This window comes from Oryctolagus cuniculus, chromosome 7 (assembly GCF_964237555.1).
Source record: "Oryctolagus cuniculus chromosome 7, mOryCun1.1, whole genome shotgun sequence".
Taxonomy (NCBI): domain Eukaryota; kingdom Metazoa; phylum Chordata; class Mammalia; order Lagomorpha; family Leporidae; genus Oryctolagus; species Oryctolagus cuniculus.
In genome coordinates, this window is record NC_091438.1 from 117,753,794 (window position 1) to 117,781,517 (window position 27,724).

The following is a 27,724-nucleotide window of genomic DNA, read 5'->3' on the forward strand; positions in this document are numbered from 1 at the left end:
ATTGCTTCAAACTTTGTGAATCGACGTATATATACACATTTTTGCAGGTCTGGATGAAGTAAGAGCACACCACAATACCATCATACTCACAAAGCACTGACCAGATAGTCATTGCATGCTGGAATGACTAAGTTTTATTTTCATAAAAAAATGGTTAAACATCCTTAATTAAAACTTGAAACAAAATTTCAGTTTCACAGTGTTATTCATTTAGATAATTTATATTTTGCCCCAAGATATCAGTATCTTAGAAAAACAGCTTTTTGAAAAATATCCAAATTATATATCCTGAATACATTCTTTTTAATACTTTAGAATAAATCAGTCTCAAATTGAGATCATGATAGGACTAGAAGAGAAAATATAAACTGAAATGTAGAAAAGAAAAAAGGCTAGAAAGAACAATGAAAGGCAAAAACCTAAAGAGATGGTCTTCCAAAATATTCAGACTTCCAGAAAGTAGCAGAATCCACTGACACGCAAGGAAAGAAAAGAAACTCTTGTGATTCCTATAACTAAATTTAAGGCTAAAAAGGGAAAATAAAACCAAAACTTTTTATAGTATCCAAGTAGACAAGTGATATTAGATACTGGCATGACATTTTTAAAATGTTATATGCTCAATATTTAGCCAAGCATAATGAATTAACATGGTACTAAAAGCACTATATTTACAGATCACAGTGGAAAATTTTTAGGATTAAAGTGAATTCAATATTTGATGCTACAATAGCACAGCTTGTGAAATCGATTTCTAAAATAATGAAGAAAATGATTATTTTTTAGGATGAAGAATTCAAATGAAAATTTTAATTTAATTGAGGAAAAGAAGAAGAAAAATGTTTTAAATTGTTAAATTAATGCTAACTAATATTAATGTAATATTAAATAATATATCTCAGATCAACTAGCTTGTAGAAGGTATAAGAGCCCTGTTAAGGGGCTGGTATTGCGGCACCGTGGGTTAGGTTGTCATCTGCAATGCCAGCATCTCATATGAACACCAGGTGGAGTCCCAGGTGCTCACCTCCAATCTAGCTCTCTGGGAAAGTGCCTGGGAAAGCAGTGAAGACACTTGGCCCCTACTACCCATGTGGGAAACCAGATGGAGTTCCAGGCTGGCTTCAGCCTGACCCCAGCCCTGGTCTTTGTGACCATTTGGGGACAGAATGAGGGGATGGAAAATCTCTTTCTCCCTCTCTCTGTAACTCTACATTTCAAATAAATAAATCATTTTTTAAAAAAAAGTCATGTTGAGGGGCCAGTGCTGTGGAGTAGGTGCCAGCGTCCCATATAGCCCTGGTTTGAGTCCCAGCTGTTCCACTTCCAATCAGCTTTCTGCTATGGCCTGGGAAAGAAGTGGAAGATGGCTCAAGTCCTTGGGCCCCTGCATCTGCATGGGAGACCCAGAAGAAGTTCCTAGCTCCTGGCTTCTTATCGTCCCATCTCTGGCCGTTGCACCCATTTAACCATTTGGAGTGAGCCAGAGGCTGGAAGGCCTTTCTCTCTCTCTCTCTCTCTCTCTCTCTCCCTGCTTCTCTGTAACTCAGCTTTTCAAATAAATAAACAGATCTTTAAAAAAAAAAAAAGTTGAAATGAATATTATATCCATGTCACAACTTGTAAAAATTATAAGGTTTGACGTCATTGAAGAATTGAAAAAATCAAATTCAATTTTACTCATTGATCTAAAAGATCAGAGGGTAAGTGTATGATAAAAAAAATGCTTATATTGTGTATAAAGACAAGAGTAAATAGCTGAAATCAAAATTATGGTTTTCAAGGTGCATAATTTAATTTGCTAATAGAATATCCAGCTTCAACTGTACTAATACATATATCATTCAAAGCAATCACAAATTGTACTCAGTATTTTCAAGATATGCTCAAAGTAGGCCGGCGCCGAGGCTCAACAGGCTAATCCTCCGCCTAGCGGCACCGGCACACCAGGTTCTAGTCCCAGTCGGGGCGCAGGATTCTGTCCCGGTTGCCCCTCTTCCAGGCCAGCTCTCTGCTATGGCCAGGGAGTGCAGTGGAGGATGGCCCAAGTGCTTCGGCCCTGCACCCCATGGGAGACCAGGAGAAGTACCTGGCTCCTGCCTTCAGATCAGTGCGGCACTCTGGCCGCGGTGGCCATTGGAGGGTGAACCAACAGTAAAGGAAGACCTTTCTCTCTGTCTCTCACTGTCCACTCTGCCTGTCAAAAAAAAAAAAAAAAGATACGCTCAAAGTTGTAAGCTCTTAATGAAACGTGTCATATTTGACATGCCAACCCTCTCAAACACAAAATGCAAATGACAACGAAGTGCATTCCAGCAATTGGATTTAATTTCATTTACCTGCGTCAGTATTTCATTTCATTTCACTGCTGATTAGCATTCCGTTGCATAGATATACCACAATTTGCTCATCCATTCACTTGCTGATGAATGCCTAAATCATCTCAAGTTTGGGACTACTTTGTGCTATACTGTGAATATTTGTCCATGCATATAAATATTTTCATTCTCTTGAGTAAATATCTAGGAATGGAATATATGGGTTGTAGTTAGTATCTTATTAACTTTGTAAGAAACAGCCTAACTCTTTGTATCATTTTGTATCTCTAAGAGCAATCTAAGGAGACTTTCATTTGTTCCACATCTTGTCAACTCTTAGTATAGTCAGTGTGTTTAATTTTAGCCATTCTGGTTGGTGTATATTAGAATTGCATTGTGCTACCAACTGGTGATGTTGAGCACATTTTCCAATGCTTATTGGTCATTCGTTTATCTCTTTTGTGTCACGTAGGTTCAAATATTTCATGTGTTTTTATTGGATTGTTTGCCTTATTGATTATTGAAGTGTTCTATGTACTCTTAATACAGTCTTTGTTAGATCCAAGGGTACATCAAAATGTAGACAAATAGAATTAAAAGGTATGAGTTTATTTTGGTACAAAAATTGAAATTCATGCATAAGTCTTTTGTAATACGCACGGTCCATATACTATAAAAAAGACTTTTTGCCCCAACCAAAATTAATTTACATGTTGAACTCCATTTTTCTGCAAACATTTTGAAGAAGCCTCCCATATCTACTGTAGACACTTTCTCCTAGCTGGTGGCATTAGACATTAGATCTAATTTTACTTGGATGAGCAGAAGTTTTTACATTCAATTGAGAAAAATGCGTTTACTATATTATTCTATAATTCATTGTTCTATTTCTTGTCTAAGAAATTATGTCCTAATCCCAGGATTACAAATTTTTAATAGTTTTAGCTTTTACATTTTAATCTGTGACCAATTTCTGCTTAATTTTTGTGTTAGATGAGAAATCAAAGTCATGTTTTTTCCAACAGATATCCAATTCCAACCTCATATGTTGTAAACGCTTTCCTCTCCCCATTGGATTACCTTGGCACTTTCAATGAAAAGCAATTGACCCTACACTGGTTGATCGTTCCTGGATTCTACTCGGTTTCATAATCTGTGTGTTTGTCTTTACCATTCTGTCTTGATTATTGTGGTTTCAGGATAAATCTTAAAATCAGATTATGTAAATCTTCGAACTTTGCTCTTTTTCCAACGTTTTTTGGTTAATTTAGTTCCTTTGTGTTTCTATGTCAATTTTAGAATTATTTATCAATCTACAAAAGATATTCTGGAATTTTTACTGGAATTTCATAACATCTATGGATCAATTTGGGAGAGAAATCACTTTTCAAAAATATTGAGCCTTCTGATTATTGAGCAAAGCAAATAATACTGCTAATGTAAGTCTAATTTTTCTTAATGTTCTGTAGTTTTCATGCCATTTTAGTAAACTGATATCCTACTTCAAATTTTGTAATTCCATTTCACATTGTGTTAATTTCACCTTTAAATTTTTCCTTGCTATGTATAGAAGTACAACTGCCTTTGGCATATTACACTTGTATCCAATGGTCTTGTTAAACTCATCTAATTCCAGCAGCTTTTTGTAGTTTCCCTGGGATTTTTTACATATGTGAGCATGTTGTCTGCAAATAAAGGCAATTTTAATTCTTCATTTCTAAGCTAAATTCCACTTTTCCCTTTCTTTATTAATGCTGATCTCTAGTATATTACTGTGTAGAACTTCTTCAATATAGGGGGAGTGTGAGATCAATCACAGATTTTATTGTAAATAGCCTTTATTGGGTCAGCAAATTCCATTGTATTCCAACTTTGCTGAGAAATTTTATCATGAATGGTGTTACATACTATCAAATGTTTTTTTTTCTCTATTGAAATGCTGATATTGTTTCTCCTTTATTGTATCAATATCATTTTATTGCCTTACTGAATTTCAGGTGCTAAACCAAACCTAAATTCCTGGGATAAACACAGGATATTGCTGGCTATGATTTGCTAATGTCTTGCTAGTGTGTTGCATCTATTTTCATGAGGAATATTAATCGCCCAAAATCTAAGCCTGCTTTTGAGATCAGAATAATGATAAATGAGTTGGAAAGCACTTCCTCTACCTCTAAAAACATTTTATATGGGATTGGTATTAATTCTTTCTTAAATATTTGGTAGAATTCACCAGACAATTCTACCAAATGTTGCTTCATTTTATGGGAAAATTTGTTTTTAACTTTTTTCTGAAATAATTGTATAATTAACAACAGTTGCAAAGCATAGCACTAGAGTTCCCATATATTCCTCACCAAGAAACTCTTAAGGTTAATATCACATAATTGGACCGGCACCGCGGCTCACTAGGCTAATCCTCCACCTAGCGGCGCCGGCACACAAGGTTCTAGTCCAGGTCAGGGTGCTGGATTCTGTCCCTGTTGCCCCTCTTCCAGGCCAGCTCTCTGCTATGGCCAGGGAGTGCAGTGGAGGATTGCCCAAGTGCTTGGGCCCTGCACCCCATGGGAGACCAGGAGAAGCACCTGGCTCCTGCCTTCGGATCAGCGCAGTGCACCAGCCGCAGCACGCCGGCCGCGCCGGCCGCAGCGGCCATTGGAGGGTGAACCAATGGCAAAGGAAGACCTTTCTCTCCGTCTCTCTCTCTCTCAATGTCCACTCTGCCTGTCAAAAAAAAAAAAATATATATATATATATATATAATCACATAATCTTAGTATGATTATCAATTGCCTTAAAAAATCAGTAACATTGGCATCTCACCATTAACTAAACCACAAATTTTACTTGTGTTCACTGGCATGTTCCACTAATTCTCTTTTTGCATACATAATCTAATCCAGGTCAGGACATTGCATTGCATTTGTCACTTCTCTGTAGTCTTGACTTATCTGTGACAGATCCTCAGCATTTCCCTCTCTTTCATTGATCATGACTTTGAGACTTTAAGTAGCCCTGGCCAGTTGTAGAAGGACTCTCAATTTAGGGACTGGTAGTGTGGTGTAGCAGGTAAAGCCACCGCCTACAGTGCTGGCATCCCATATGGGCACCAGTTCGACTCCTGGTGGTTCCACTTCCAATCCAGCTCTCTGCTATGGCCTGGGAAAGCAGCAGAGGATGGCCTAAGTCCTTGAGCCCCTGCACCCACATGGGAAACCCAGAAGAAGCCCCTGGCACTTGGTTTTAGAGTGGTGCAGCTCTGGCTCTTGCAGCCAATTGGGGAGTGAGCCAGGGGATGGAAGACCTCTCTTTCTCTCTCCCCCCACCCCTCTCTCTCTCTCTCTCTCTCTCTCTTTGCCTCTCCTTCTTTCTGTGTGTAACTCTGACAGTCAAATAAATAAATAAATCTTAAAAAAAAAAAAAAAAGAAAAAAAGATCCTCATTTTGGATTTGTGTTTTGTTGCTTCATGATTAGGTTAAATTTATTCCTTATTGAGAAGAAAATATCAGCGGTAACACACCTTTCTTAACATCAAATTAGGAGGTACATGATGTTGGTATGTTTTATTGATGGTGCTAACCTTGATTACTTTGTTAAGGCAGGGTTATCCATGCTTCTGTACCATAAAGTTGTTATTTTTTTTTCCTTTAGAGTAATAAACATTTATTTTGAGTGAGATGCTTGGAGACAATGCTAACATCTTTCTCTCTTCAAACTTTTAAGATTTTACAATTCATCAGTTAATCTTCTGCCTGTAGAAATTCTGTCTGCATAATGAGTCTCTTTTTTTAACTTTTATTTAGTAGATATAAATTTCCAAAGTACAGTTTATGGATTACAATGGCTTTTCCCCCCCATAACTTCCCTCCCACCTGCAACCCTCCCATCTCCAGCTCCCTCTCCCATTCCATTCACATCAAGATTCATTTTTGATTATCTTTATATACAGAAGATCAATTTAGTATATATTAAGTAAAGATTTCATCAGTTTGCCCCCACACAGAACACAAAATGCCAAATACTGTTTGAGCACTAGTCATATCATTAATTCACATTGAACTACACATTAAGGAAAGAGATCCTACATGGGGAGTAAGTGCACAGTGATTCCTGTTGTTGACTTAACAAATTGACACTCTTGTTTAAGGCGTCAGCAATCTCCCCAGACTCTAGTTATGAGTTGCCAAGGCCATGGAAGCCCCCTGAGCTTGCTGACTTTGATCTTATTTAGACAAGGCCATAGTCAAAGTGAAAGTTTTCTCCTCCCTTCAGAGAAAGTTACCTCCTTCTTTGATTTCTTGGATGGCCCGTTCTTTTTTTTTTTTTTACAGGCAGAATGGACAGTGAGAGAGAGAGACAGAGAGAAAGGTCTTCCTTTACCGTTGGTTCACCCTCCAATGGCAAATGCGGCCAGAGCGCCGCGCTGATCCGAAGGCAGGAGCCAGGTACTTCTCCTGGTCTCCCATGGGGTGCAGGGCCCAAGCACTTGGGCCATCCTCCACTGCACTCCCGGGCCACAGCAGAGAGCTGGAAGAGGGGCAACCGGGACAGAATCCTGCGCCCCGACTGGGACTAGAACCCGGTGTGCCAGCGCCGCAAGTCCGAGGATTAGCCTAGTGAGCCGCGGCACCGTATGGCCCATTCTTTCCACTGGGATCTCACTTGCAGAGATCTTTCATTTAGGTGGTGGTGGTTTTGTTTGTTTTGTTTTGTTTTGTTTTGTTTTGCCAGAGTGTCTTGGCTTTCCATGCCTAAAATACTCTCATGGGCTCTTCAGCCAGATAGAATGCCTATTGGCCAATTCCGAGGCCAGAGTACTGTTCAGGACATCCGCCATTCTATGAGTTTGCAGTGTATCCCGCTTCCCATGTTGGATCGTTCTCTCCCTTTTTTATTCTATCAGTTAGTATTAGCAGACACTAGTCTTGTTTATGTGATTCCTTTGACTCTTAGACCTATCAGTGTGATTAATTGTGAACTGAAATTGATCACATGGACTAGTGAGATGTCATTGGTACATGCAACCTTGATGGGGTTGTATTAGAATCCCCTGGCACATTTCTAACTCCACTACTTGGGGCAAGTCAGCTTGAGCATGTCCCAAATTGTACATCCCCTCCCTCTCTTACTCCCACTCTTATATTTAACAGAAATCACTTTTCAGTTAACTTTAAAGACCTAAGAATAATTGTGTGTTAATTACATAGCTCAACCAATGGTATTAAGTAGAACAAACAAAAATATTAAAAGGGATATAGTATTAAATTGTACATCAACAGTGATGATAAGGACTGATCAAGTCATTGTTTCTCATAGTGTCCATTTCACTTCATTAGGTTTCCTTTTTGATGCTCGGTTAGTTGTCACCAATCAGGGAGAGCATATGATATTTGTCCCTCTGGGACTGGCTTATTTCACTCAGCATGATGTTTTCCAGGTTCCTCCATTTTGTTGCAAATGACCAGATTTCATTGTTTTTGACTGCTGTATAGTATTCTATAGGGTACATGTCCCATAATTTCTTTATCCAGTCACTGTTGATGGGCATTTGGGTTGATTCCAGGTCTTAGCTATTGTGAAATGAGTTGCAATAAACATTAATGTGTAGACAGCTTTTGTGTTTGCCAATTTAATTTCCTTTGGGTAAATTCCAAGAAGTGGGATGGCTGGGTTGTATGGTAGGTTTATATTCCGGTTTCTGAGGAATCTCCAGACTGACTTCCATAGTAGCTTTACAGGTTACATTCCCACCAACAGTGGGTTAGTGTCCTTTTTTCCCCACATCCTCGCCAGCATCTGTTGTTGGTAGATGTTTGAATGTGAGCCATTCTCACCGGGGTGAGGTGAAACCTCATTATGGTTTTGATTTGCATTTCCCTGATTGCTAGTGATCCTGAACATTTTTTCATGTGTCTGTTGGCCATTTGGATTTCCTCTTTTGAAAAATGTCTATTGAGGTCCTTGGCCCATCTCCTAAGTGGGTTGTTTGTTTGTTGTTGTGTAGTTTCTTGATCTCTTTGTAGATTCTGGTTATTAACCCTTTATCTGTTGCATAGTTTGCAAATATTTTTTCCCATTCTGTCGATTGCCTCTTCAGTTTCCTGACTGTTTCTTTTGTAGTACAGAAACTTCTCAATTTGATGCAATCCCAAATGTTAATTTTGGCTTTGACTGCCTGTGCTTCTGGGGTCTTTTCCAAGAAGTCTTTGCCTGTGCCTATATCTTGCAGGGTCTCTCCAATGCTCTCTAATAATTTGATGGTGTCAGGTAATAGATTTAAGTCTTTAATCCACGTTGAGTGGATTTTTGTGTAAGGTGAAAGGTAGGGGTCTTGCTTCATGATTCTGCACATGGAAATCCAATTTTCCCAGTACCATTTATTGAATAGACTGTCCTTACTCCAGGGATTGGTTTTGGATCCTTGATCGAATATAAGTTGGCTGTAGATGTTTGGGTTGATTTCTGGTGTTTCTATTCTGTTCCATTGGTCTATCCATCTGTTTCTGTACCAGTACCATGCTGTTTTGATTACAACTGCCCTGTAGTATGTCCTGAAATCTGGTATTGTGATGCCTCCGGCTTTGTTTTTGTTGTACAAGATTGCTTTAGCTATTCGAGGTCTCCTGTGTCTCCATATGAATTTCAGCATCATTTTTTCCAGATCTGAGAAGAATGTCTTTGGTATATTGACTGGTATCACATTGAATCTATAAATTGCTTTTGGGAGAATGGACATTTTGATGATATTGATTCTTCCAATCCATGAGCATGGACGATTTTTCCATTTTTTGGTATCCTCTTCTATTTCTTTCTTTAAGATTTTGTAATTCTCATAGTAGAGATCTTTAACGTCCTTGGTTAAGTTTATTCCAAGGTATTTGATTGTTTTTGTAGCTATTGTGAATGGGATTGATCTTAGAAGTTCTTCCTCAGCCGTGGCATTGCCTGTGTATACAAAGGCTGTTGATTTTTGTGCATTGATTTTATATCCTGCTACTTTGCCAAACTCTTCTATTAGTTCCAATAGTCTCTTAGTAGAGTTCTTTGGATCCCCTAAGTAAAGAATCATATCTGCAAAGAGGGATAGTTTGACTTCTTCCTTCCCAATTTGTATCCCTTTAATTTATTTTTCTTGCCTAATAGCTCTGGCTAAATCTTCCATAACTATATTGAATAGCAGTGGTGAGAGTGGGCATCCCTGTCTGGTGCCAGATCTCAGTGGAAATACTTCCAACTTTTCCCCATTCAATATGATGTTGGCCGTGGGTTTTTCATAAGTTGCTTTGATTGTATTGAGGAATGTTCCTTCCAAACCCAGTTTGCTTAGGGTTTTTATCATGAAAGGGTGTTGTATTTTATCAAATGCTTTCTCAGCATCTATTGAGATAATCATATGGTTTTTCTTCTGCTGTCTATTAATGTGGTGTATCACATTGATTGATTTGTGAACATTGAATGAACCATCCCTGCATACCAGGGATAAATCCCACTTGGTCTGGGTGGATGATCTTTCTGATGTGTTGTTGCATTCTATTGGCCAGTTTTGCTGAGGATTTTTGCATCTATGTTCATCAGGGATATCAGTCTGTAATTTTCTTTCAATGCTGCATCTTTTCTGGCTTAGGAATTAAGGTGATGGTGGCTTCATAGAAAGAATTTGGGAGGACTCCCTCTTTTTTGATTGTTCTGAATAGTTTGAAAACAATTGGAGTTAGTTCTTCTTTAAATGTCTGATAGAATTCAGCAGTGAATCCATCTGGTCCTGAGCTTTTCTTTGTTGGGAGGACATTTATTGCTGTTTCAATTTCTGACTCAGTTATGGGTCTGTTTAGGTTTTCTATGTCTTCCTGGTTCAATTTAGGGATCTATCCATTTCTAATAGATTTCCCTGTTTTCTGGTATACAAGTCCTTGTAGTAATTTCTGATGATTCTTTTTATTTCTGTAGTTTCTAATGAGTCTTTTTTTAAGATTTATTTATTTATTTGAAAGTCAGAGTTAAACGGAGAGAGGAGAGGCAGAGAGGAGAGGCAGTGACCTCTGGGTCACTCCCCCATTGGCTGCAATGGCCAGAGCTGAGCTGATCCGAAGCCAGGAGCCAGGAGCTTCTTCTGGGTCTACCACACAGGTGCAGGGACCCAAGTACTTGGGTCATCTTCTACTGCTTTCCCAGGCCTTACCAGAGAGCTGGATTGGAAGAAGAGCTGCCGGGACTAGAACCAGTGCCCATATGGGTTGCCGGCACTTCAGGCCAGGGCATTAACCTGTTGCACCACAGCGCTCGCCCCAGCATACTGAGTCTTTTCCCCTTCTGTTTTTTATAGAGTTTGCTCTTTATCAGTGGATCACTAGGTTAGGTCCTGGACATTGCTGTGTGCTGGATTTTGTTTTCTTCCTTTGAAGAGTGTTTGACTATGGTCCAGCATGCAGCTCAGTTATCTGTCGATTAACCTGATCCTTCCAAAGCTGGTTTTAAGCTTGTGGCCAGTAATGTAGGGCTAGGCCAGTACTTCTAATAAGGCACAACCCTCCTGCTGTCTACAGAATGCCCTGCGAATTTAATGAGGTCTCTCCACTCTGGCTGGCTAGAGTGCAGCTAGCTCCCTACAGCGTGTGAACCTTGGGAACTGTTCCGCTTGGAGCTCCACAGTGGTTCATCTTGTCTCACAGAGTTTTGCCCTAGGCATATGCAGCCTAGTATTCAGCAGCAGACTCAAGGGGAATCCTGTGCAGACAGCAGAAACTTTTTCCCTGTAGGTCTCTGCTACACTGACCTGCCAACTCCAGCAGAGTCCACCTCCCTGAACTCTGCTCTCGGACTCGGCTCAGCAAGGCTGCCGCGGTTTAATGGACGTCTTCCTCCTCCACCACAGCCCCTGAAAGTCCTCCAGACAGAAAGTAAAGTGATCAGCACATGCGTCTCCTTTGTTTTCCTTCTCTAACTTTTTGAAATCACGTATTTTAGCTCTTTCCTAATTATTTCAGAAAGGGAATGAGCTTGGACCAAGTTAGTCCACAAAGCTAAAAGAAGTCTGAGTTTGCACCCACTCAGTTTCCTATAAGCAAGATAGGAGATTCAGAAAATTTTAGTAAAACAACAGGAAAATGTTTGAAGAGTCAATGATAAAAGCAGTAAGCAAAGTGATTTGTATGATGAAATTAAGCATTTCGTAATATTTTCATAATAATCTGTCATGTTAAACCATTTACAACTTCTAAACATGATCTGTGAACTTGGACTGCATTCACCTTCAGTTCATTCTGTTTTCTGATTTAAAACTTTTATTGATAATTCCAATCCTATTGCTTCAGCAGAGCAAATTTTCTCCTAATGGAAATAAAGCCTGTACAGCTATTTATAAAAGGTATTGAATCAAGAAGGGATCTACAATTTGTGATTATTGTCCACAGACCATTAATTATGGGAAAATATTGACTACAACAACAAAATGACTAATTTGTCAGAAATGAAGGTAGGGAAATTAATTTTATGAAAAAAATACAGAAAATTGATGAATTTTATATTTTTAGTTTTATCAGTCATCCAAACATTCTTGGCTCATCAATAGAACATTCAGATATATTTAGTAATCATTAAATTCAGTCATCTTTTATACTTTGCCAACTTTTAAAAACTGTAATTTAAGATGATTTTTCAAAATTTTATCAAAATATGTTGCTTAATAGTGCACTGGATGGGTTTGCAACTTGCAAAATATTTAGAAATATGGTGCAAAGTTTCCATTTGAACTCTTGCTCCAGGCCCTGCAAATATTAGGGATGGACCTGCACTTGCCTATCATCAAACAATTACTCCCAGTGCCTCCACATTTTTCTGTTTCCAAACTGATAGAGCCAGGAGGTCTCTGCTCTGGCAGGAACCACTATCTATAGCAGGATCTAACCTGCTATATACCTCATGCCAGTCCCCACGAGGCCACGGCTCAGCTCTTAGTCCAAGAAGAATCCTAGTTCCTTCAGTGCCTCACTAGTGGCTCCGAGATTCAAAGTCACCTCCCAGAGGCTGCCATGGGAGTTGGCCACCCCAGAGTCAGCTTTCCTCTCTGCATCTCCTGGGCCAGTGTTACTGTTACCAGTGAATGGCAGGGTTCTTGTCTTCGTGCAACAAAGAATTCAGGCATGAGACAGAGAGTAGTGGAAGGTAAAATAGCAAGGTTTATTAGGGAAGGGACATCTGTAAGAATGGATAGGCACCTCTTCAGACAGAACCTGAAAGAGAGTGCCCAGTCACTCGGACTGGAGGAAGAGCGAGGTTACATGGTTGAGTGGAGGGAGTACACCTGGGTAGGCAGAGAGGCAGAGGGCTGAGCACACAGTCCGATTGAGGCCGGGGGTTTTTAAGGAGATGGGTCTTTGTCTTCACACATCTCCTCCTGAAACAAAAGACTGATACCCTGAAGGTATCAGATAGGAGGAAGCCTCACTGGCCCCGCCCTGTGTTTAGAGGAAGGGTGAGCAAGACCACCTGGAGGATCAGGATCCAAGCAGGGTATTGGAAATGCAGATACCGGGCTGCATCTGGAAGATTATCAGGCAGAAGGGGCGGAGACCCCCCACCTGGCAGGTTATCAGGTAGAAGGGAAGGGGCAGGGCAGGATGCAGATACTGGGCTGCCCCTGAAATGTTATCGGGATGACTTTGAGATGCATAGATGTCAGCTCTTTAGGCCTTTATGTCACACACACATAAGCTCATATCTGCCTCCTACCTAACAAATCAACTGCCATGTTTGCCACCAGTGAAACTGGAGCATCTTGAAAGATGCTACAAATGGATGACCTACCTCTGTAAGGCCAAGGGCCCCTCCCCAACTCCTAAATCCTTGTATTAGTTTGTGTTGACTGCTGTAACAATAACCACAAACATGGTGGCTTAAAGGAACAGACATTTCTTCTCTCACAGTTCTGGAGTCCAGATGTCCAAAACCAGTATCCGTGGTATGCACTCAAGGTGCCAACAAGGCTGCGTTACCTTGGAGGCTCTAGAGGAAAATTCATTCCTTGCTTCTTCCAGCTTGTGCAAGCTGCTGGCTTTCCTTGACTTGTGGGCTCCCCATTCCGATGTCTGCCTCACTGATCACATTACTTCCTCCTTCTCTTGTGTGTCATCAGATCTCCCTCTGCTTATCTTGCTAAATACTCGCATATGCTACCATATTGGGGCTCATCAGATAATCCGTGATAATCTCTCCATCAAAAGACCTGGAACTAAATCACAGCCATAAAGACTCCTTTTCCAAATCAGATGATATTGACTGTTTCAACAAATTAAGGCCTTGTATCTTTGGCAACCATTATTCAGCATGTACAAACACACACACACACACACACACACACACACAATCCTTATTCAAACTACCATCAAAACTGCTGAGTCCTCTTCCCCGCAACCCAAGGCTTGAGGCTAAAATCTTCTTGACCCAGCTAAAAACAAAGTCACTCATGTCCTACCCCCAAATTAACAACTTCCAGATGACTGACACTGGAATCAGTTCCACTCTCAGAAGAAAACTTTCCCCTTGACTCTAGTCCTTGAAACAAAATCAATTAGCATAACCAAACTTTGGAAAATAGATGAGTCTCAATTGCATTTACTTTGTCCGAATTCCACACTTTAAAAGCCATTTGGCTCCTCCTCCTCCTCCTCCTCCTCCTCCTCCTTCTCTTCTCTCTCTCTCTCTCTCTCTCTCTCTCTCTTCCTTGTCCTATAATGTCCTCAGATACCTCCAGACTGGCACGTCTGTCCACCTTACATTCTTTGACATTCCTCTTTGTGAGCCTGGTACATGAGACACTGAAGGGACCCTTGCTCACTCCAATGTATCGTGCAAATTGAAGTCTTTGGAAACAGAGAATGGAAATCCCTCTTCCAAAACCATGTTTTACCTTATTTGATGTTGAACATATTTGTACTTAAGAGCAGAGTGAGTTTGAGGAAGAAAAGCCAGACTCTAACCCCAGCAATGCCATTAACAAATAAATGGTGCATTCTGAGAGGCATCACTTCCCGCCCAGGCCTGCCATTTCTTACTGGTCAGTGTGGATGCCAACGCTGATGACTTGGGGTTCTTGGAGAATAACCAGAAGATAAAGGGGCTATGTACAATACACAGAATTGCACACAGACTGTTTTTGTTACTCATGACCCTATAAGATGAATATTGCTAACACCAATTTTAGAAACAGGTAAGTGACACACTTCCTCAAATCACACTCTATTAGTAAGCAACAGAGTCAGGATTCAAACCCAGAATCCAGCTTCGAGTCTGCAAACTATCACTGACAGCCTCTCAGAAGCCAGCGGCTAGACACACCTTTTCTTTTCGTTACAAGAGGACTCTGCTACTTTCTTTTAAAAACCTTATTTATGTATTTGAAAGGCAGAGAGACAGAGAGTTATCTTCTTTCTGCTGGTTCACTCTCAAAATGCTCACAGCATCCAGCACTAGGCCAGGTTGAAGTCAGGATGCAGGAACTCCCACAGGAGGGCATGGACCCAAGAACTTGTGCCACGCTCTGATGCCTCCCAGGGTGCCCGTTGGCAGGAAGCTGGATCACACGCAGAGGGGAGGCTCTGTCATGGGCCCTCTAACACAGCGTGCGAGAGCACCACACGGCAGCTTAACCTGCGGCGGCACCACATCCGCCCTGATTCCGCTGCTTCCGACTGCTGCGTGTTCCGAATGCTGAGCATATTAGAACTCCGAGTAGCACTGAAGAAAAAAGGCTATAAATGAGGACCTAAAAGGCCATAAAATTTTTTTAAATTTGTTTTCCATTCACAGATCTTTTTTGACTCACTTCCCTATTTCCACATAATTCATTTCAAAAATATTTATGATGGTATGCTAGTGGTACTAATCATAACAACAACAATTACTACGTTACCAACAGCTATAACTTCCTGAGTGCTTACTCTGAGACGGAAGCCATGGGCCATCAGCCCCAGGGCAATAGAGAGAAAGGTGTGGTTTAGCTGAGTCTCTGGAAGACAAAAACTCAAGGGTAGGCTGTCAGGAATGGAGTTAAAGAACAGGAGGTCCCACCATGTGCTAGGTTTCTGCTCCCCTCTTGAGACACCCAGACGGATTTTTCAGGATGGGGCCAAGATCAGGGAGAAAGGCTTCTAACCAGCAATTCTCTCACCCAAAAGAAAAAGGGAGAGAAGTTTGGATGGGGAAGTTTGAAACACAGAATTCCTGCTTCCAGCCTGGGGCGCAAGCTACATGCTGCCTAGTTTTTCCTTCTCCTGGGTAAGTGAAGTACTCTTGGAATTCACACATTGTAAGCAAATAGATAGCTCAGAAAGGTCTGAAACCCTAGAAATCAGATGAATTGTAATTCTCTCCAACCTTCTGCAGCCTAATTTGCTTCTACTCCTCTTTGGCAAAGAAAAGCCTAATCCTGGTCACCAGGCTCCTGACTCCTAGCTATGAGTCATTCCCAGCTTCACCGAGGAGGGCAGGCAAGGTTGTGTTTGTTTCTTTGTAATAGTCTCCAGCATTCGGAGCTATGCTCACTCTCTTGATGTGTTGACGTGTCTTGACCAATGAGCTTGAAGTCCTACATGGACGTTAATCAAAGGATCGTGTGTTTACTAAACTCATTTTGAAGCAAAAACGCTCACTCCTTTAAGAAACACATTTGCTCAGTGAGGAAATTCTGATGGGACACCTGGTCCTTTGAAAAGCTGAGATTTCACGTGGCAGAATGTTTCCCATGGCAGAGGTTGGTTTTAAGTCCGCCCAGCAATGCTGTACTTCATCTGTGCCACAGGTAGAGTGTGTGGACCTCAGCAACACTGAAGATGAGGAAAATGAAACTTCGAGGACTTGAGACTTACCCAGCTTCACACAGTTCAGAAGTGGAGCCAGGATTCCAACTTTTGACCCTATAAAAACATCCTATGGAGCAAATCCCCTCACTTAAGACCACCAAGGGGGCTGCGAGTTTTTCAGAGGCAAAATTCCGAGAAGTCACCAGGAAGAGAATATTCTAGGGCAGAAAAGAGATACAGGAAGATTCCAGGATGTGACTCTCCCACCCAGGTTCTAATCCCAGCTCTGTCATCAGTGACAAAAAATTGCACTGCTTGGATGTGTGTGATTGGCTCGCTTTGACTCCTGTATGCTTCTGCTTCCCTTGGGCGTTAACGGTATGAGAACAGGAGCCTTGTCAACCCCGTCCACCGCTGGGTTCTCAGCCCTCAGCCCAGGGCTGACATACAGCAGTCACAAACACCGATGGAATATGAATCTCAATCAAAGCAAGCTACGTCTCCCCTTAACTGTGGGCCAGATGGGCATCATAAGAATTCATTAGAGGAGCCAGCGCTGTGGCATAGTAGGTTGAGGCTCCACCCATGGTGCCAACATCCCATGTGGGTGCCGCTTTGAGTCCTGGCTGTTCCACTTCCAATCCAGCTCTCTGCTATGGCCTGGGAGACAGTGGAAGGTGGCCCAAGTGCTTAGGCCCCTGCACACCCACATGGGAGACCCAGAAGAAGCTCCTGGCTTCTGGCTTTGGATCAGCCCAGCTCCAGCCATGGAGGCCATTTGGGGGGTGAACAAGCGGATGGAAGACCTCTCTCTGTCTCTTCCTCTTTCTCTCTGTCTGTAGCTCTACTTCTCAAATAAATAATTAAAATCTTTTATAAACTGCATTGGAAGAATAGCAAGGCTTAAAGTGAGACATAAATGCTAACTTCTCAATGAAAGACGGGTCTCCTGTCTGTCTCGCTCCGTGCTGTACCACGGCTTGCATCCACTCCTGGAAGGCACGCTTCCTGGAGGACAGGCTGCGATGCAGACAGGCCTGGGGGTCTGGGTGGTGCTGTCGACTCTGAGCGGCATGGACCTGATATGACACAGCAATGAAACACAGCATTGCTGGGCGGACTTAAAACCGACCTCTGTCGTGGGAAACATTCTGCCACGTGGAATCTCAGCCTTGTCAAAGGACCAGGTGTCCCATGCGAAATTCCTCACTGAGCAAATGTATTTCTTAAAGGAATGAGCATTTTTGCTTCAAAATGAGTTTAGTAAACACACGATCCTTTGATTAACATCCATGTAAGACCTCAAGCTCATTGGTCAAGACACAATTGCTGTGGAGAAATCAGAGCCTCCCAAAGTGGCCTTTCTTTATCTGCCCAGTGTAAAGAGGGGGCAGATGGCAGAGAGGCAGCAGACTGCAGAATCAGACAGACCTAACTGTATTTCCAATACCATCACTCATCGGCACAAAGCTTAGAAAATACCGTGTGCAAGCCTTGATTTCCTCATCCAAAGTGCAACGCATTCCAAGAGCCTAGAAAAGTGCCCGACTTAACGCAGGACCCAAACAAATCCATTCTGAGGACAGCTGTAAACGTGAATGGGGCATCTACTCGGCACCAAGCACTGCTGTAGGCCCTGTGGATGCAGAGACACACAAGACTCCATCCCTGAGCAGGCTGGTGTGGAGGGAGGGCAGTGAGGGTTTCAGCTGTTATTTATCTGAGTTAGGAGAATTCAAAGACACTGGGCTCAATACAACGAGAGGAGACAGGAAATGGTCCCCAGAGGAGAGGAGCCCCGAGCTGAATCTCTAAGAGTGAAGGAGACTCCGTCTTGTCCAGAACAGTGGAAAGGGTAAGAACACAGCCAAAAGGCCTGGAAATCTAGAATGCAACAGTGTTTGTCAGAACCAAAGGAAAGAGGATACCCTGGGAATGTTGGGAGATGAAGCTTGAAAGGCAGGCACAGCCAACTAGGAAGAGCCTGGGAACCGTGAACAGCTACTATCATTTTCCAGGGTTGCCAGGACACACAGACTGGGAGGCTTCAAAGGACACCAACGTATTCTGCCACAGTTCAGGCGACTGGACAGCCAGCATGAGGGGTCAGCTGGTTAGCGCCCTCTGGAGGTTCCAAGGGAGAATCTATGCTAAGTTTTGTTGCATCCACTGCAATCGCTGCCTCCATCTGCACTTGGCCGTCTCCCTGTGTGTGCCCCTAGGTGCAAATTTCCCTCTTCTCTAAGGACACCAGGACAAGGGTCCATCCTTAATTCATACGACCTCATGTTAACGTGACTACAACTGCAAAGCCCTGTTTCCAAAAAAACCCACCAGGTACTGGCAGTTAGGACTTGAGTGTCTTGTTTAGGTGACACAGTTCAACTCAACTCCAGCTAATGAAGGGTGGTGGTGAGAGTCCTACTGGGAAAGTTCCTCAGGTTCTGGTGGGAAGAACAGGCAACAGAGATGCCTTCCCATGGCTCTGCTGCTTTGGTCACCAGGAAGCTCACTGTCAAATGTGTAGCACAAGCACACACACAACACTGGGTTTTTTGCACATGTACAGGGCACTACAATGTGTAGGTCATCTATGAGCATTGTGTCCGGCTGCCTCTCATTTCTTCAATCGTGATGTATCAGTCAGACTTAGCAGGAAACAGACGGTGCACTCCCAGCCAGGTAATGCTAAGAGGGTTTGTTTACTGGGAGGCTCTTTGCAGAGGCATGGGCTGCAGGTAGGGAAGTACAACAGCTAGGGCAGGGATCCAGCACTGTAGTTTCACCCCAAGGCTCAGCAGGTGGAGCAATTACTCATCCAGAAGGAGAGTCCTGTTGAGCAGGCCACCTTGAACGGATTAATATCATCTGTGCAAGGGCACAGCCTGGTCGAAATGACCACACCTTCTTATCCCTCTGACCTCCTGCCAGCCCTGCTCCCTAGTCAAACCCAGTGGGGGTCCAGGCATAGACCACACAGTGCCCCGGGGCGGAGAGCAGGACAGAAGGTGGTGGGCCAGTGTGGAGTGGCTGGCAGAAGTCCCCGGACATGTCTTGTTTTCCCTTGTCAGGGCTCATAGCTCAGTGGCCGAAAATCTGGCACCTTGACCTACTGAGTGTTTCAAAGTGATGGAAATTGAGAAACTGCAAAAGCTGGAAAGCTCCTCTCCGACATTTTCCAGACCTTCTCTCCCAAAGCATGCCACGAAGGAATTCCCTGAGCTGCCTCCCCTGAAGGTAGTGAGAAGGCCCTCATTGCAGAAGGGCTGTGTCCTATACCAGAGAGGCCAAGATGACTCAGAGCAAACAGCCCTACTGGGCCCCCGAGTCCATCACCAGGCAGTCTTGCCCTGTTGTCCTCCAACCATATTTCTGCATGCCTGCCCATCATGGTGGGTAAAGCCACCACCCATGACGCCACCATCCCATATGGGCACTGGTTCAATTTCTGGCTGCTCCACTCTTTATCCAGCTCCCTGCTAATGGCCTGTCCAGAAGATGGCCTGAGTGCTTGGGCCCCTGCACCCACATGAGACTTGGATGGAGTTCCTGGCTCCTGACTTCTCCCTGGCCCAGCCCTGGCCATTGTGGCCATTTGGGGAGTGAACTAGTGGATGGAAGGCTCTCTCTCTCTCTCTCTCTCCCTTCTCTCTCTCTCTCCCTTCTCTCTCTCTCTCCCTTCTCTCTCTTTCTCTCTCCATCTATCCTTCCCTCTAATTCTACCTGTCAAATAAATAAAAATAAAATAAATTTTAAGTATATAAATAGATACAGCTTACCCAGGGTCTCTCAGTCTTCATTTCTGAAGGCTCCCTGGCACATACAACTGATATTGAATAAATTGCTTCAAGCTTTCTCTCATATAATCTACCTTCATTATAGGGGTGTCAGCCATGAACTTTGCAGTGGGTGAAGAAAGCAATCCTTTCTCCTCTATATCTTCATCCTAATTTCCTCTTTTTATTTTTCATATTCTTGTTCTTTTGATTTGAGTCGGCCATCAAATCCTTCCCTTTTAAGATAAAGAAGGGGAACAACCTCCAAAAAAGGTATAAACAGAGGCAAAATTTCCCGTCCCTTTCACCACAGTCCTCTCTGTCCTCAGAGTTGGTAAACTGCATATGACAACCACTTGAGTCATCCTGAGTGGTCCCAGCAGGCCGACGCACCAGGCAGGCAGGACCCTTTGCGCACAGCCCTGGCCACTCAGCGAGCTAACATAAACTGGGCAGGCTCCCTATCTCCAGGGCTTTGCAAGGACGTGCTTTCGGCAAGAGTCATCCTGGCACCAAGTCCTGCGGACACTCGTGGCACACAGCCATCTGACGGAGAGGGAGGTCCAGCTGCAGGACTGTAGGGGCAGCCTGAGCCAGGTCAGAGCACACGGGCTCTTCATCCAACACGGAGAACACATCGAGTAATTCTGAGCACATGCTGAGAGGATCATCTCCGCCACAGGATGCCCGTGAACGGGGGTGGCCCTGCACCCCCAGCTATTTGCACTCTGGTGTGTGGTTTGACTCCGCTTTTCTTTCAGAGTGGCCCTGTGGTCACGGTCGCAGGGGGCTGCACCGGGGGAGCCCCACGCGGCCCCACCTCTGCCCAGGAGGCCTCCCTTGGCCCCGGGTCTGCTGTGGGGCTGTGGGGCCCCTGGAGTCCTCGGTGTGACCCCTTCGGTCCTTGGCCTCTGCTGGGGCCTCCTGTACACCCCCGTCCGTGGTCAGAAGTGGGCTCAGTGTGAGTGGAAGGAGTATTTATGAAAATAAAATGTCCTTTTTCCTGGAAAAAAAAAAAACTCCAGGAGTACTTAGATCCAGGCACAGAATGTCAGAGTTGTAAGGAACCTTAGACATCAATTAGTCCAAGTCCCTCACAATACAGATGCAGGGAATAAGGGCCAGGGAGCAGCAGGGCAATTGTGCGCCTGGCTAGGATTGGTTGAGCGCCTGCTCTGTCCGCAGAGTGTGCTATGCACTATGCTCGTTCATTCATACTACCACTCATCAAAGATGCACTGAGTGTCGGCTACAGGCAGGGCACCCTACCAAGAAATGGAGAGACAAGCGGGGCCCAAGCTCTTATCCTGTCTTCGCAAAGTGTATGGAACAGCAGGCTTTCCGTGTGCAGCTGTTAAGCCTTGCAGTCAGGTGCAGCCATGTCTTGGAGACCACAGTGACCCGGCCCACACATTGCTGTTTTCTAAGAACCAGAACAGTGAAGACGACAAGGCGAGCCTCTGTGAGCTCAATGACAACACTCGAAGGAGCATCACCACTGTGGGCAGGAGGTAGAAAAGGACCCGGGCCTGAGGCCTTGATGCAACCTGCTGGAGCTCCTAATGTGTCTAAACAAAGACATTGCCTCCATCTAAAGGGGTCTTTCGTGGAGGCAGCAAGGAGGAAAACACAGGTTTCGTTTAGGGAAAGTGTCCCAAGTCCCTTGCCGGGCTGTCCCTGTCTTCCTTAAAGGAATTATGGATAAAGCCAGTTTTCTACAACCCCATGGGAAATTGGATTTTTTTAAATATTTATTTATTTGAAAGTCAGAGCTACAGAGAGAGATAGGGACACACACATACACACACACATGCAGAGAGAAAGAGAGAGAGAGAGAAAGGTCTTCTATCTGCTGGTTCACTCCACAGATGGCCTCAACGGCCAGGACTGGGTCAGTCTGAAGCCAGGAGCCAGAGGCTTCTTATGGGTCTCCCTTTTGGGTGGCAGCAGCCCCAGCACTTGGAATGGGCCATCTTCCACTGCTTTCCCAAGCCATTACTGGGGAGCAGGATCAGAAGTAGAGCAGTCAGGACTCTAACGTGCCCATGTGGGATGCCCCGTCATCGCAGGCAAGGGCTTAACCCGCTATGGTGCAGTGCCAGACCCAGAAATTGGATTTTCTTCTCCAGTTGGTCTTCTGACAGCTAATTGGCTCTAAATATCAATCAGGCTGGACTCTGCTTCGGTGGCCCACATTGCCTTATGGCGCAGGCTCAGGTTGGAAGAGTTGTACCATGAGTCATCTCACGTTGACCACGAGACAAGCGCAGTCACCGAGGAATTCAAGAGGGAAGAACAGGGACCTTGGTGTCAGACTAACCTAGGTCAAGCCGTGGCCTCACCAGCTGCAGCCATGACTGAACAAGCCGCTTACTCAGTTTTCTTCTTGTCTATACCATGGGAATGATTATCATGGTTCTATATTTCTATAGGGCAGGTAGCAATTGATGCTATATATTAAAGTTATAAATGATACTATATATCAAAATGCCTTACATATAATGGCTATTATCAGTATTATTGCATATACTAAGCACTAAATAATTGTTATCAATAATTCACAGTCATCTACATTGATTTCACTTGGTTCACAATAATGTTATGAATTTTTTAAAGCTTTATTTATTGATTTGAAAGGCAGAATTACAGAAAGAGAAGGAGAGACAGAGAGAGCCCTCCCATCTGCTAGTTCACTCTCTAAATGGCCACAATGGATTTAGCTGGGCCAGACCAAAGTCAGGAGACTGGAACTTCATCCAGGTCTCCCACATGGGTAGCAAGGGCCCAAGTACTTCAACCATCTTCTGCTGCTTTCCCAGACACATTAGCAGGGAGCTGAATCAGAAGAGGAGCAGCCGGGACTCAAACCATTGCCCACGTGGGATTCTGGTGTTACAGGCAGCAACTTCACCTGCTGCAGCACAACACCAGCCCCACAAGTTTTTGGCTGGAGAGCATTACTTTAAATCAACTTTTAAAGTTTTTGTTGTTGTTGTTGTTGTTTTCTGAACATAAGGGTGAATACTGATGCTTCAGGAAGAAAAGAGAAAATGCAGAAAGGAATAAAGAGAAAAATTTAAAACATCCAGACTGCCATCTTCCCCTGCTTTCCCAGGAGTATTAACAGAGAGCTGGATCGGAGGCAGTGCAGCAGGGACTCGAGTGGCCAATCTGATGTGGCATGCTGGTGTAGCCAGCACAGGCTTAACCCCGCTGCACAACAATGCTGGCCCCTAATGGTAATCTTATCACTATGTATACAAAATAAAGATTTTTTAAGCTTCCATCTAAGACAAACTTCATTATTCAGTTTTGAGTTTCAATATTTAATATTTTGACAAGCTTTGCATTCATTATCACTTTAGAATTCAATGTTCAACCTCACAACATTCAAGAAGACTCAGTACAACGAGCTAGCACTGATGCTGAAACCAATAGAATAAAGCATAAAGTACTGTGTTTGTTGATGATTTGCTGAAACTGGGCTGGTGAGTGCCCAGAGGCTCATTACACTATTTTGTTTTTACGGAGGTTTTTAAATTTGCCATATTAAAAGTCTAAAGCATCCTTCTGTAGCCTTGCTTCCTTAGTAGGCATGCCAGGCCTCTTAGGACTCACTTTCTGCTGCCTTGAAGCTTCCTGGGCAAACCTTCCTGGCTTAGACACTTTGGAGATCTCTCATTATCTCTACCGGAAAACAGTCAACATGAAGAAGCAAAATGAGCCCAAAATTGTAAGACTGTCAGAAAGGAGGGAATGAAATACGCACACCCAGCTTATATCAAGGTGTCTGGTGCTCAACAGTAAGCCCTGTTTTTGCTGTTACTCATGTTAGCTTAATTTCCATACGTGAAACTTGCTGCTGCAAGAATCAGAAGCTGATCCTGGCTGATGGATGGAGAGAAGTTTAGTTCAAAGGCATGGACAGGGCTGGAAGACCTGCTCCGGATGAGGTTTAGGAACAACGCCCAAAGTTCAGGCAGGTGGGGAAACACTGTGGCCATGGCAGCACAGCTGTGCAAGATGGAAACTGCCATCACCGCCATCACACCATCGCCGCCATGACCCTAACAGCTCTGCGCCTGAGCCCGATGCCTCTCCCACACCAGGAACTACAGCTAAAAAGAATGGTGGAGAAGGATACCAAAGGGTCGCTTTGTCTCTTCTCCTGGGCAGCAACTCAGCTGCCAGAGATCAGGGGCGATCCCCACAGATCTGCCATCCACACAATCTTACCAGTAAAGAGAGCTTGCAGTCTTCCTTTTTCTTTTTCTTTCTATAACCTCTAAATATTTAACTGTAGAAAAACCCACAGAGAAACTTCTGAAGTCCAGATACACCCCCACTTCGCCTGGTTTTGTTGACAATGTAGCATAGCCCATGAGAATCGTCATTGCTCACCCTTGACAGTGTAACGAACTGTCTTTTGTGCCCAATCTTCACCAGCATGAAGGAGCCTGGAACAGCCACCTAGCGGTTCGGCTTCCCGCTCTGTTGCAGGTCCTGATGGAAAGATGCACCAACTGGATTCTGAGACCTTCACCTGAGCAGGACCTAGAGTCAGAGGGATGAAACGCGGTCTCCACAAGTGGAGGTGATAGGTGATAGCAAAGACTTGCCCTCTCCTTTACAGTTGATGCCTAAGCTAAGGTATCTTGTCAGCTAGAGGAACTGTCCCACATACAGCTGCGGGTTCAGAACATGTACTACACCTTGCAACCTGGCCCTGTGAATGCATCATTCTCAATAGATCATTTCACCATTTTCGACCACTCCAGGCTATGTGGCCAGCCCAGCCCAACCCTCCTAGATTCCTGACACCTAGATTTGACACTTAGAGTCTAGTTGACACCTAGATTTCTGAATGTCAACTCATAAGTTAGCTATTCACTAATCAACTTACTTATAATGTACATAAAGCTCCATATTCTTTAGATCAGCAAACTTGACAATTTCAAGGAAATTTACAAATGTAGAGATTCTTCATGACATGGAAGTTGAGAAGAAGACCTTTCCCAGGCATCGCTGCCCTCGGGGGTTCTGTCTGGGGAGACAGCTGTCCTGCTAACAATGCAAACATCAGAGAGCCTAGCTCCAGCCTCTGAACATAAAATGGAGAGTGGAATTTTGGGAGTCACTAGAACCTGTCCCTTAATATCCTGATGACTTTATACAACTGGACCCCAAAGGATGCATGCCACATCATCAAGGCTGGGAGTAATCCTCCTTGATTAAGGGGAATGTAGAGTTAAACAAACATATTTGACCGCCCAACCCTTATCTACCAACCTCAGGCAGCATGGAGTGTTCCAACACACACTACTGGGGAAATGTTCCTGATAGAATCCCAGAGTGGAGGCTGGGACCTTATCTTACCTGACAGCCACACAGGGCTGCTCTGAGGATTAAATAACAGATGTAAAGTGCTTGTCTCATGGCTGGTGTTCAATGAAAATGTGCTAACTCTCGTTAGAGCAAGAGCAGGCTGAGCGGTCACATAGCCCTTTCATAGATAGAGTGACTGGGGCTCAGAGAGGTTAAATGACATGTCCAAGGGCACAGAGCTAGGAAGTGAGAGCCACCATGGCAGGAACTGACCTAATTCCAATTAGCTAGACTCACTGCTTCGCAAGCCACACAGCCTCAACCTGGTCTTACTCAGCCCCCTGGCTAACATTTCACAAAGCCTGAATCATGGCTTCTCCTGACCCCAGGCTGCATCAGCATCACAGCACACTCCATCATGGGCTTGTCAGTTCCCACCCTCTTCTGGAAGACACAAGGCCAAGACTGCTTGGAAGAGATAGCATAGGTAGGGCACCTGTGCTGACCTAACCCACTCCCAGCAAGTGACCCAACCCACAGGAGCTGGAGAGAAGGAAGACACTGCACGGACGCCATCAGAAGAATAATATTTGAAAAGCAAAAGGTTCTCCAAGGAATGCAAAATCCTTGGAATGAGCAAGTGTCTGAAGCTCTTGAGGCATGACTCATGCTGGGTGGGCCAGGACGTGAGCTGCACATATAGTAAGTAAAATAGGTCACAAGATAGCAGCAGAACGTCAGAGCTAGGGGGAACTTGGAGATTATCCATCCTGTTAGTAATGAAGAAATTGTAGTTCAAAGCGGAAGACCAACTTTTGCAAGGTCAGAAGGCTGTCAGAAGGGCAGCACTGGGACTTGAAGCCAGACGGTCTCATTCATTCATTCACTCATTCATTCAATATTTATTCAGCACTTACTTTGAGCTTGAGATTAGGTGCTAAAGATACAGCAGTGAACAAAACAAGGTTTTCTGTCTTCTAAGAGCTGACTTTCTGTTGGAGAGGAAGGGAAATTGAGCAGTCACAAAAGACAATGGCAAGGGTTATGATCAGGGAACACAGAGTGGGGCACTCCCATCCAGCCTGTGGTGTGAGGGAGAGCCTCATTCTCAGGTGCTCTTCACCTGAGACCCGAAAGGAGACATTAGCCAGGAGACAGGGAGTTGGACGGAAAGAGGGCACACCAGGCGGAGGGAGCCTCGGTAACTGGAGCAGCTTCAGACCCTGTTTCAAAGAGCTGCCTCCCCATGTGCACTCCCACACTCAGGAAGCACGTGCGGGAAAAGGCGGCACACGGAGGGACCATCTATGTGCAGGAGGTGACGGGGTTTGGGCCAGCTCTTAGAGGATGAGCGGGAATTCGGCAGCACAGGACAAGGAGGGGGAAAGGAGCACTGCTGGGATCCATTGGCTGGGACCTCATTGGCCAGGATCTTGTTGGCTGGGATCCGTTGGCTGGGATCTCGTTGGCTGACGTTTGAGGCATAGACTGGGAGTGGTGAGATCAAGGGAGCTGGAGGCCTATCCTGAGCCTATGTAATCCCATGGAAGATATCGCAGGCACCACAGAGAGAACGCAAGACCTCTCCCCCTAAAACCTACAGCCTCGAAGGAGAAAGACACAGTGCCAAATGACCCAACTGCGGTGGGGGCTGAGAGCTCCCCTACGGGTGGAGCAGCAAGCACTTTCTTCTAAGCCCGGCAGAGACAGCCCTGTGCTGAGGGTTACCCAGTTCACCGTCCTCACTCCCTGCCCCACATGGTCTCCAGCCTGACCCACCCCCAGGGGAACCTGCCAATCCCATTGCCACCTCCAAGCCGTTCCATGCATTCTGTCTCGAATTTTTGCCAGCATGGGACTGGCACCCAGGCCAGCTCTCCTTGCTTCTACAACACCTTGTTGCAAAGGCTTCTGGGGCCGGGCCAGGCACAACAGAAATGGGAACCCTGGTCCATCTGATGATAGCCACCGTGGGGAGTAACCTAGAGCACGTGGTGGCAGGTGCTCCTGAAACTCCCCTGCATGCCTGTTAGTCTCCCTGATAGAAAACAAGTCACTCGGCCACTGTGTGAGCACAGCCAAGGCCAAGCCGCCTGGCTTCCGCCGTCCTCCAGTAGATGGGAAAGAGCATCCGTAGCTCCTGAGGCCCTTCCCATCTTACCAGTCTCCATGGCAGGTTGTAAACTGCAGGGCCACACCTTCCTTCTGCCTCCCTGGTTCCCAGTCATCTGTCTAACCCTAAGTGGTGTCCAGTGTTTGTTGAATGAAATGAGACAGTCACCCTAATGACGAACCAAATTTGCTACTAAAATCCCAACCTTTTAGACTTTGAGATCCACATTTAAAAAAAAAAATCCCATAAGCCCTCCCTCAACAAGAAAAGAAGAGGGGGCCAGCACTATGGCATAGTAGGCTAAGCCTCCACCTGCAGTGCCTGCATCCCTTACAGGAACCAGTTCAAGTCCTGGCTGTTCCACTTCCTATCCAGCTCTCTGCTATGACCTGGGA

At 44.4% G+C, this 27,724-nt stretch overlaps 1 long non-coding RNA gene across 2 annotated transcripts; it reads right to left on the reverse strand.

Annotated features, from left to right (window-relative positions):
• Positions 1 to 299: 299 nt before the first annotated feature.
• Positions 300 to 25,772, reverse strand: LOC138850426 (uncharacterized). 2 transcript variants are annotated; one of them, XR_011390164.1, is made up of 4 exons: positions 25,268 to 25,772; positions 24,293 to 24,445; positions 2,340 to 2,522; positions 300 to 2,197 (listed from the first exon to the last, which is right to left on the reverse strand). It is a non-coding gene; the product is annotated as an uncharacterized lncRNA (long non-coding RNA). The 2 variants fall into 2 exon arrangements; XR_011390165.1 differs by lacking the exon at positions 25,268 to 25,772 and adding an exon at positions 25,181 to 25,255.
• Between the last annotated feature and the right edge of the window lie 1,952 nt (positions 25,773 to 27,724).